Here is a 12,468-nt window from a genome sequence, read left to right on the forward strand (position 1 = left end):
TGGCATGGGAAAAGAAGCTGTTTATTTGGGAAGTAAATGAGCACAGGGATGTGAATAAACTTCAGGCCACATGAAAACAGGAGGCCTTTTGTACTCTGGACACTTCATCTTATTCTATTAGTGAGTCACCATAAAGATTGTGCCAGTTGCAACCTCAGTTTTCCGTCTTAAACTAGAGAAATAATCATCTTTTATTACCGTTTTATCTATCAGTAATTGATAAGTAAAGCCCCGTGAGCACTTCTAATGAAAGGTTAAGTAGGTAAAAGTGTTAATTATATATATGTTGTAGAAAAAACACATTGGTCACTCACATGAGCTTTAAGTCATATTGGCTAGATGTAAAAAGGCTTACCCTGCTATTAGATACCATCTTCTTTTTCTCCCTACTCTCCCTGACCGGGTAATCTCTAGAATTTCCTATTTATTGATTCTCCTTCCTTAAGTGGTTGTGTATGGAAGTGTGGAGTTGAGACTGTTAAAGGCTTCCAGATCCTGGAGTGCAAGGTGCTGTTCTAAGTCATCCTACCCATTACAGACCTAACAAGCATGGGCTGGGACTACAAATACATACAATGAGGCCTGTTCTGAGATGAAAAAACTAAATAAATGAGGCAGCTTTTATTACTGCAGATATAACACCCAGGGTAATAAGGGTGCCCAATAAAAAACACTGCTCTGATAAGGAGGGGCTGTGGGCTCCTGGATAATGTCAGTGTCACACTTAGTGGAAAGGTTTCTCTGCTCTAGATGCCTTGTTGGATGTTCTCATGGCCAGAATGTGGCCTTCTGATAGACTACATAAAAATAAGGAACAATTCTGGGCCAGAACAAATGTGGCTAACATAGTTTTTCACATCCAGCTTAAGACCTTTCATTTTTTATTCAGATATTGAATTACACTTCGAGTGGCCAGATTTTCCAAACTAACAACAAGGACCCTTGTCAGTAACATATATATTTAAGGGTACAAGGAACAGAATATCCAAAATGAGATTCTTGGAACGTCTGATAATTATATTAGATTCTGCTGGACAAAGAGGCCTCATATGATTGGCTGGTGGTGATTTCAAATGAGGTTTCAGAGTCCCAGAATTGAATCAATACCACTGGGCTGGACTGATGGCATGGGTGGGTAGAAGTGAAAGAGAGTGAAAAAAGGTAGAGAACAATGACCAAAAGAAGAGAGCAGTGAGTTAAATACATATCAAAGCCAGGCACTAGAGTGGAAGCTTGGAGTTTAGTGGAAAACAAAAAACAAAAAAAACAAAAAAACAAAAACATGTGGAGAAAAAGTACAGCTTCTATGGAGAAGTATAGCCTGAGATTGTGGCAGGACAACTGAGAGTGTGAAGTAAAAGCAGTTTTGACTTCTCAGAGACTCAGGTTGAGAAAAGGGCTGTAACTGCTCTTAAGCAGATTTTATACGCTCAGTATTCCTCAGTGGTTGCTGAACTCAACACCACCAAGAATGGTGCTTAAAGATGTGGTGCTGTTTGTGACACCTGGGGAAAGGGAATCAGAGAAGAGGAGAGTGGGTATGGGAAAAGTCATGGGAAAGAGCTGCATCCACCCCCACCCCCTACTCCTGGTGGAAGTCATAGAAGAGTAGAGGCATTTTCCTCATACAATAGTTGTGTCTCATCTGGGATGAGTCTCCTCCTGGAAACCATAATCCCCACAAGGATAGGAGCTACATCTTAGTCATCCATGTGACCTGAGAGGTCAGCAAGGTGTCTGACATGTTGTGACTGTCCACTAAGTGTTTATTGTTTTTGTTGTTAAGATGCCAAGATTCCTTTAGAACAAATGTCCTCCAATAGTGGCTCACAGAATGTTACAGGGCATTAGAGCTGGAAGGGGCCATAGAGATCATCACATCTAATTCCCTGATGTGGATCCAGAAACTGAGGCTAAGAGGAGTACCATGTCTTGTCCAAGGTCACACTCTTGGTTAGAGGCAGAGCTGAGTATAGTGGTTGTTTCGGTTTGCTAATGCTGCCAGAATGCAAAATACCAGAAACAGATTGGCTTTTATAAAGGGAGTTTATTTGGTTACAAAGTTACAGTCTTAAGGCCATGAAGTGTCCAAGGTAAGGCATCAACAATTGGGTACTTTCACTGGAGGATGGCCAATGGCGTCCGGAAGACCTCTGTTAGCTGGGAAGTCACATGACTGGCATCTGCTCTGGAGTTCTGCTTTCAAAATGGCGTTCTCCCAGGATGTTCCTCTCTAGGCTCCAGCTCCTCTTCAGAATGTCATTCTCAGTTGCTCTGAGGTCCTTCTGTCTGTCAGCTTTTAATACGGCTCCAGTGATTTAATTCAGACCCACCCTGAATGGGTGGGGTAACACCTCCATGGAAATTATCCAATCAAAGGTCTTGCCCACAGTTGATTGAGTCACATCTCCATGGAAACACTCAATCAATAGGTTCCAACCTAATCAACACTAATACGTCTGCCTCCACAAGATTGCATCAAAGAACATGGAGTTTTGGGGGACATAATACATCCAAACTGGCATAGTGCTCTTTTCACTTCCTTCATGGTTCTCAAAAGTCCTAAAGGGACTTTGGCAAATTCTAACAGCCTCTGAGCTTATTAAAAATTCAGCTTCCATGGCTCTATCCCCAGATAGTCTGATTCTGAGTAGGGCCTAGGAATGTGAATTTTAACAAGCATTACACCCACCCGAAGTCAATGGAATCCATTGCAGGTGCTCCACTGACCACAATCCAAGGATATACTGTGTTCCATTATGTGGTCTGGCTTTAAGAGTTGAGACCAAGCTGAGAAGTATGGTCCCAGTCATCACTGGGTTGTAAATTATAAGGGTTATAAATTTATCAGCAACACTTCCTTATAAAAATTAAAGAATGCTATTTTGTAAAAAATGTTTTTGATCAAAATCACAATGACTTTCCCACTTCACAACCACTAAAATGGCTATAAAGATAGACAAGAAGTATTGGCAAAGATGTGGAGAATTTGGAATCCTCAAACACTGCTGGTAGAAATACAGTATGGTGCAGACACATTAGAAAATGTTAAACATAAAGTTACCATATAACCCAGCAACTCCACTCCTAGATAGATTCCTAAGGGAAATGAAAACATATGTCCATGCAAATATGTGTACATGAATGTTCATAGCAGCATTATGCATAGTAGCCAAAAAGTAGAAACAACCCAAATGTCCCTCAATTGATGAATGAATTTTAAAATGTGGTCTCTCTATGTAATGGAATATTATCCAGCAATAAAAAGGAATGAAGTTCTGATGCATGCCGCAACATGGATTAACCTTAAAAACATCATGCTAAGTGAAAGAAGCCAGTCAAAAAAAGACCACATATTGTATGAAATGTCCATAATAGAACAGGCAAATCCATAGAGACAGAAAGTAGGTTGGGGGCAGAAGAGGAGGTAGGAAATGGAGAATGCTAATGGGTATGGGATTTCTTTTTGGGGTGATGAAAATGTAAAAAAATTAGAAGAGAGTTGCAAAACTCTGTGAATATATTAAAAACCACTGAACTGAATGCTTTAAATGGGTGCATTTTATGGTATGTAAATTACATCTCAATAAAAGTGTTAAAAATGTTTTTGAAACATCATGCTGATTTGTAAATATTCTAAATAATTTTGCTACCACAGCCTACAAACTCAAAAGCCTACAGAGGCAAGCGATGAAACATTTATGAATGAAGAAGGTCAGGTGTAAGAAAACTAGAGTGGTGGGGACTTTGGCAAATTGGAGAGACATGCCCAGTCTAAAGAGGGCAGCAGTTATTCAGATCTAATCAATTGTTGGTACACAAGAATGCAGTTCACTATTGCCAGACCTTCCTATTTTCAAGAGAAGCCAGAAACCTGAGTTTTTCTACAGTATCTCTTAGTTTTCAAATACCAACATTGAACTCATTTTTTTTTTAAAGACATCACTAAGAGAGCCAAGTAAAATATGTCTGTGGGCCAGGGGATCCCACAGTTGCCGGCTTGTGACCTCTTAGATCAATTCATGTACCTCCTTTGCAATTAGAAAGTGGATTGCATTCAAGGAGCTTAGAAGCCTTTATGTATTAAGTAACCTTCATAACTTGGAAAATCCAATCAGTTAACGGATACTTATAGTATACCTTCTAAGCGTAAGGCACTAGAAGTTAGGGACAGTATGAAATAAGAGCATAAGTCATGGTAAGTCAGTTACCATCACAAACAGAAATTGCGGCATGTGTGAGGGTGGTGGCTCTAGCAGTCAGCACAAGACAAGCTATGCATTAAACCAAGGCTCCTAAATTCCAGGACACTGCTGAGCCCCATCTTGTGATACTTAAAACTGGCTCTGAACTATTTGAGTTGGCTTATTTTTCATTGCTTCAGTGAACAGCAGGAGAAAACAGACTCATAGTTTCTCAGTGTGCTTATGAGCTTCAATTCAAGATACAGTTCTTCTCCACAGTCAGGAGGGAATACACACTTGAATCCAGGTGCTGTGTAGGCTGGAAGAGATTTAAATCGCTGAATTGGCTCCACAGCAGAAATAATTTTTCCAATAACCCTCTTCTGAAGAAATTTCCCAGGACAGGGAATTTTGAGGCAGATACATCATTGCTCACATAATTGAAATAGCAGGGAATAAAAGGGGAGGGATTGGCCGACTTGATGATGGGTCATACAGGTGTCCTTGAAAACAGGCAAGTGCTGGGGAATCGATTTGTGTGCTTAGAGACTTACGGAACAGATTGTTACAATTAGTTAAGGGCCTGCATACAAATGACATCCCTTTGTGTGGATGTCTGCAAGTCTGTATCAAGCCAGCAGCTGTTTGGAATCCAGGTCAACCAAGGAAAGCTGAGCAGGGACATGTGCTTTATGGGAATAAAAGGAATGAAGTGAGTTGTTTCAGAGGACAACTCTCAACTCCTCCCGCAAGCAGCACACAAAGATGTGCCTAGAAGGGGTCTTGCTAGCCTTTGACTGGGGCTTCAAATCTCATTAAAAAAAAAAAAAAATTCTTAGTCAAGTGTAGGAAAATAACAGAATGAAAATTGTGTTCTGCCATAGAAAAAACAAGCATGGTCACAAAACATCCTATCAGTGATTCCTAAAATACTCTCTTTACAGTATGAATTAATTCCTCCATTCACAGTCTGAAAAGAATATAATTTCTAGTGTCCTTGGCCCTCTTCTCTTCTGCTTCATTGATCTAACCGGCTGTTCTTGCTTCAAGTACTTCAGGTACCTCTTACCTCAACGCTTTCTTGAGTTCAGGAAAGTTCACGTCTCCCACTGAACTTCTCCACCTGAATGTCTCATTAGCACCTTAATGTAAATTCAACATGTCACAAAGTGACCTCATCATTCCCCAAGGCTGCTTATCCTTTGAAATTCTAGTTGAGGGCATCAAAATCCACCCAGGGACCTGAGACCCTAACCTGGGGCATCATTTTAACACCAACCTCTGAAACACCACCAGTCATTATTACAGTCTACCCATTTGACTGCTGAAATGCATCTCAAATCTACTCCCTCTTCTCTCCCCACTACTACCATCACTTCTTTGTCTCTCATCTATTCTAGACTATGCAACAGCTTTCTACCTGCCTTATTATGCTATATAAGATCCATCACAATCTCACACCTAACTTAACCTATTTAGGGCTCAGGCTCATCTTTTGCCACAAGCCCTTGATTTTTTTTCTCATTTTCCCCTAACATGCTATGCTCTTTCACACCTCTTTGCATTTACTATGAAGTTCCCTCCTTTGATGACACTCTTCCCACCTTGGTCGGCTTGGACAGTTTCTACATATACTTGAAGTTCCAACTTGAACGTTTCCTTCCCTCCTCTGCAGAATTATCTGCTGCCTCTTCTGTGCTTTCCCAAGCATTTTGCTCCTACATTGCCAAAGCTCTAATAAAATTTATAACCTGTTAGACAGTAAACTTCAGGACGAGGGTGATGCCTTATTCACAACTGTATCTCCAATGACTGGTAAACTCAGGTGCTTAATAAATATCTATGAACTAAATGGATTAACCAGGAGATTAAAGCATCACAAAAGCAAGAGAAGTAGGCTGTCTAGTATAATTTAAAAGTAAATCATGAATCTAAAAATGAGCATTTCTTCTAAAATAAACTTCATGATGAGGAATATTAGCCAGACAAAATAGTGTAATCAACATTATATGGCCTTGGCTTAGACAACCAGAACTGACCTTTCAGTTCTGTGAATTTGGTCTCTTACAGAAAACACTTAGTAGTATTCCTGGCAAATAATAAGCATTGTATGTGTGTTTGCTGTTTTTATTATTGTTAGGGAGTTATGATCTATCCCATAGTCCATTTAAATAGATACAAAAGTAAGCTGCCAAAAAAAAAAAAAAAAAAAAAAAAAAAAAGTAAGCTGCCACAATGGAATTCTACTGTTTAAGTAACCAGCCTAGAACACCTAACTTCACATTAGGAAACCAAGATACCTACACAACTCACTATCTTCACTTGTTTCCTAATGCACACGAAAATATACTGCTTCAAACACATGAATGAGCCAAAGGCCTTTGGCCATGGCCCACATACTAGCATCTGACGACTGTACTTAAATACTTTTGGCAATATCTCTTAGGTTTTTCTAAAGACCAACCTCAAGCCAATTTATCTGACCTCCTTAATCTACACAGCCCATCTAGTACCTACAGCTATTTTCTAGAGGCCTGAATCAGTCAGAACAAGAATATGATTAATCAACTTGGAGAGATTTGAAAGCTGGAAGAGAGCCATCCTGTGAGTATAACCTTGGAGCTGCGGAATTGCAGCAGTTGGAAAGTTAGGGGATTTCCATGGTTGGCCGGCTCGCAATGGTACTCTGACCTTGCAAGAAAGATGCAATAGACTGAGCTGGGTGATTTACCTCTGACAATATCCTATGTCAGCTGTCTTGGGCTGTTCGCTTTGACTTGACAAAACAAAAGTTATTCCCCTTGCATCTTATGACTTTGGAATTGGCTCAGAAACTTCCCTCTGCTTCTTCCTCCCAATAGACAGCATTCTCAATCCTTGGCTTCACTTTTACGTATTGTGAGGCCTAAATTAGAACCTCTATGTAAAGCACCTAGCACAGGACTTGGCAGACAGTAAGTAGGTCTGATTTTTGTTTTTGTTTTTTTTCAGGCCAGGTAAGTCCTCCAATACTCAGGGTATATAGATAGCACCATATTGCTTTTCTTTCTTATCAGTTTCTAACCTGTCAGTATCATTTAAAATAGCTTTCTCCACTTAAGATTTATATCACTTGTCATTGCTCCTTATTTCATCTGTGTGATTTCTTCCAATTTCCTTTATGAAAGACTTCATTCCTGAAGATACTTTTTGAAGACACTATTCTAGTATTATCTAGCTTTTATTTCCCTAAAGTACTACACTGCATCTGTAGTATAATTGCATTAATGTGTTTTCCCTTGTTTTTTGTTTACCCTGTAATATTTTATTGATGCGAGGAGAGCTTCCTGTATTTCTGATCTATGTGTCTCCAGCAGTCATGTCTCTACTTCTTCCATTTTCTTGACTCTTCACATTATGTGCACTGTTCTCTTTCCTCCTCCTTTCATTTAAAAATATGAATCACTTGGATCTTACCATTTATTATCATCTCTTTCCTGGTTCTGCTATCACTGTATCCATAATACATTCCATATGTCTGCTATCAATACTGTGTCAGCAGGAAATACTAATGTTTGGTTGCTTATTGATTCCCTGTTCTCTCTTTAGAATCATCTGTTTTTCTCAGAGAACTTCTTAGAACCTTGTCTATTAACTTAATGACACTTCCTAGTTAAAATTTTTCCTACCAGAAGAGATTCAAGTAGCTCTGCATTTAGCAAACCAGTTGCTTGCACACTGTCATATATTGCATATGTATACACAAACAAACATATGAAAACTTTCACTGACAGGGTTCTTATCCATTGACACTTCGATCACAAGGGACTTAAGCAATGGCAGCTGCTGCTTTTCACTTCCCTGTAGTGGAGAGGGTCCCTGGGGATTTTGCCTTTTGGCACACAGGTCAATAAATGTATTGCAGATTAGCAGTGAAGAGAAAAGAAGCTTGGGGGTAGGGGATTGGTGCTAAAATGTTGGCTTGGAGGAAAAGGGAAGGGAATTTCAGGAAAAGGAATAGAAGCTGGGGAAGAAAGATCAAATAAGGAAAAGTAAGGGAGAAAATAAATAGGGTTAAAGAAAAGAAGATTAAATGAGAAAATGTAGGACTGGAGAGAGAAAAGTGGAGTAGTGAGGGGGAAAAAAAAAAGAAATCAGGAACAGAAGCAAAGAGAGAAGAAAAAGGTAGCACATAGCAGACCATCCACTTGAAAAAAAAAAAGCATGAAGGAAAATATTTGGGAATAAGTAAATACAGATGAGTAAACATTCCAAATCAATGCATCATCCTCATTTTTAAATCCCCTTTGTTATTATAATCTATTTCCACAATATTGCTTCTTGTTACAAATTCCTCAGCCTAAAAAAGAAGAAATACCCTTTTTGCTCGTTCGTTTGAAGTCAGTCACTCTAGCCAAAGCCCTCAAAGACGCCTATCCTGTTAATTTATACAACTTAACAGAGAGAAAATACCTCTAATTCATATGTTCTGTCAGTTTATCTCTAAGGACTGACCCTAATTTTGGCTTTCCTAATACAATAATGATGATGATGGTAATTTTATCACATTAAAAGTATATTTAAATCCATTTTATTCTAGGCCACTAAAGTGATCAAAGATGCTTCTTGATTACGATTTGAATTCTGAAAGTACACTGAAGACAAAGAACTCTAAAGCCACAGCCAAGCACTCCTAAGCTAGCTAAGGGTCTTCATTGCAACTACTGAGAAGCAGAAATCCCTGTAGAGCTCTATTTCTTTGGCTATAGCGTTGAATCTATTTCCACCTGTGGAATCCTGTGAAACAAGTTTTGGAGTAGACATCTGTTGTCTTTGAATCTCCCTTTCTTTTGGTAGGAGTACCCTGGTTTGACTTTGGGGAAATAAGTTGTTTTTCATTGTGGGCAGTCTTGGTGGGACTACAATTCAAGATGCAGGGCTTTCCCCTGGCCAAGAATTAGGTGTACAATCAAACTAGCCAGTCCCAGATTCTCCTGGGAATTTGAATGATTAGCACAATGATACAAATAAACAAAATGCCTGGAGTAAATCCATCCCAACAGTGGTAACTTGATGTGACTGTTTATCACTTTCTATTTTCAAGATTCCCAAAGCCATGCTGTTTCTTGTCCTTTCTTGATATGTTTGTTCCACTTTTCCTTCAATTCTATGACCTACTCCATATCCATTCCCAAATTGCCCTTTTATCCCTTAAGTTAGCCAGGGTTAGTTTCAATTGCTTACAATAAAAAGGCCTTAACGAATACAATCCACATTTTATTCAATCAGAAAGTCACCTGATTAAGACTGTCCTAAAATTTGATGCATTTTGCAACCTCTCAACTGGCCACAAGCTTGGTCTTCTGTATGCCTTTGAGCCCTGGATGCCCAGTTGAAAAAGTTTAACTGATTCTGAAGAACAGGAGCAGGACGCAGTTACATGCCAAAAATCACGAAGTTGCCTCAGTCTATTCTAAGTTGAAATTTTAGTACAAGATGAGGTAGTCTGGCCCATGAGGGCCCCAGAAACTGGTCTTCAATACTCTGTCAAATTCCAAGTCATTAATTTAGAAATGAGACAGTCTAGAGAGTTTGGATGGGGTACAAAGATACAACAGATTTATGACATAGCTTTCATCCTGCTCCCAAATTGAAGGCTTACTTCACCAAAAAGACATGTCAAGCCCCAAAATGGAGCTGGGATATTTGCGTTGTTGTTTACAGTTTTCAGTACCATCCTCTTTGCCTGAAGAGAGGGTGACTCATCAACTGAAGAGGAAGCACTGTCCAATGTATGCCAAGGACCTTGAAGGAATGTAGCTGTGCCAAAAACTGGTGACTGAAGTCTAGTTACTCCTAACACTGTGGAAACTGCCTCTACTCTGATACTGGTTGTGAGTGGAATAATCCAGATTTGTTTTAGACCTCTACTCCACAGGGTCATTTCTCTTTCATCCTGTAATACATGAGACCTTGAAAACAGCAAATTATTGTCACAGCGGTGATGAATAAGCCAGAGGCTTAAAGTCACACTTTTACTTGCACTAAAAATTGTCTAGCAATCTCAAAAACTCTTTCATCATTTTGGTTCTTATCACATAATACCCCCAAAAGCTATATTTGCTCATCTTACCCACAAGCCTCCTCCAGGAAAGGGTTTAATAAACAACCCAAACTGCCAAGAATTCCATAGGTGGGCCAAGAATACAATTAGGCTAATAATGACCAGGCTTTCCAGATCCTGGGCACTAAAACACAATAGCTTAAGCCAACTTGGCAGGTGAACTCACTGCCCTCCCCTCTGTGTGGGAACTAACTCCCAGGGGTGTAAACCTCCCTGGCAATGCAGGATATGACTCCCAGTGATGAATCTGAACCCGGCATCATGTGATTGAGAACATCTTCTTGACCAAAAGGGGGATGTGAAATGAAACAAATAAAGTTTCACTGGCTGAGAGATTTCAAATGGAGTCGAGAGGTCACTCTGGTGGACATTCTTATGCAGTATATAGATAACGCTTTCTAGGTTTTAATGTATTGGAATAGCTAGAAGTAAATACCTGAAACTATTAAACTCCAACCCAATTGCCTTGACTCTTGAAGACAATTGTATAACAACGTAGTTCACAAGGGGTGACAGTGTGATTGTGAAAACCCTGTGGATTGCACTCCCTTAATCCAGTGTATGGATGGATGAGTAGAAAAATGGGGAAAAAAACTAAATGAAATATAGGGTGGGATGGAGGGGATGATTTATTTGGGTGTTCTTTTTTACTTTTACTTTTTATTCTTATTCTTATTCTTTCTGGTGTAAGGAAAATGTTCAAAAATAGATTGGGGATGATGCATGCACAACTATACGATGGTGCTGTGAACAGCGGATTGTATACCACGGATGATTGCATGGCATGTGAATATATCTCAGTAAAACTGAATTTAATAAAAAAAAAAAAAAAAACCACACACACACAATAGCTTGACCAGCAAGGCAACTACAAATAAATATAAAAGATTAAAATATATACAACTTAATGTAAGAAAGAATAATTACTTCTCAGCTGTCTATGGAAGCTTATCAATAAATGAAATTTCAATTTGTTAACTTTCATAAACATAGAGTTGCATCTCAAAATGTACCCCTCAACTTTACCCCTTACAAATAGAAGACATTAACTGTTTCTTGAATGGTGTCCCCTTGGGCTTAGAAACAAGTGGACTTTGGGAACCTGTTTGTAACTTGAGAACTTCTGTAGTATTTTTAGAGAACATTAGGTTCTCTTCCTAAATATGCTGGTTTCTAGGGTACCTGATGAGAAAAGCATACTTTATCCCCACATTCACAGTAGTCTGTAGTAAGGATATGAGACATGGAAGGAACTTAGCAACCATTTAGCTTAAAATCCATCATTTTTCAGAAGACCAACAGCATGTGAGGGTCAGTCATGAAAGAATGACTTGACATGAGTCACAAAGCTGGTCTGTGGCCAGGCTAAATCTAGAACACAGATTCCCATTCATTCATTCATTCATTCATTCAACATAAATTATGAAGCATGTCTGATATGCCAGGAGGTGTTATAGGTGTGGTCAGAAAATGATGAATAGAACCAAGTTCCTTTTAAAAAATATCAAAGAAGTTGGTTTCTAAGAGTGACATCCCTTGGTGTTTCAGTAAATTTTCAGACTAAGAGAAAGCAAGAGAATTGAGAATAATTGATAAAATAAGGCTGTACAATCCTAGTAATGATAATGATTCAATATTAATTAAGCAATACAAGAATTGTTTTGCACAATAGAAAACATTTTCACCAAGCTAATCATACTTCCCAGTAAGGCCAAGAAACCTCTATGATCTCTAGTCCCCATACTAGAGGGGAGACCTCTGGTCTTGCTGAGCATGGCAAGAAGAGAGCTATGGTGAAAATGATTGTGGCTTTGGGCTTTGGAGCCAAAGAGATCTGGGTTTAAATTTTTACTCTGCCATATACTAGTTTATATCCTTAGACAAGTTCCTTAGTTTCAATTTTTTTCATCTTTCAGATGGCAATGAAATCACTTACCTTAGAGAGTTATTATAAAGATTAGGCATAATGTATAAAAATCATTTAGCTCAGTGACCAGCCCAGAGGAGGCCCTTAATAAAGAATAGCTGTCATTATTATCTCTATTAAGGATAATAGTTAAAGGCATAATAATATGACCCACAGAACAATTCTATAGGAATAAAACTAAATGCATTAATGGCCAGAACACATATTTCAAAGGGAAACAACATATTAAAATCTTTACAAAAGGTTCTAGGGGG

The 12,468-nt window shown here is 38.9% G+C and overlaps 1 protein-coding gene across 2 annotated transcripts in view; it reads right to left on the reverse strand.

Annotated features, from left to right (window-relative positions):
- RAD51B (RAD51 paralog B) overlaps window positions 1–12,468 on the reverse strand; it is a 781,261-nt gene that overhangs the window by 226,860 nt on the left and 541,933 nt on the right. The gene's annotated exons all lie outside the window — the stretch shown is intronic.

This window comes from Choloepus didactylus, chromosome 4 (assembly GCF_015220235.1).
Source record: "Choloepus didactylus isolate mChoDid1 chromosome 4, mChoDid1.pri, whole genome shotgun sequence".
NCBI lineage: Eukaryota > Metazoa > Chordata > Mammalia > Pilosa > Megalonychidae > Choloepus > Choloepus didactylus.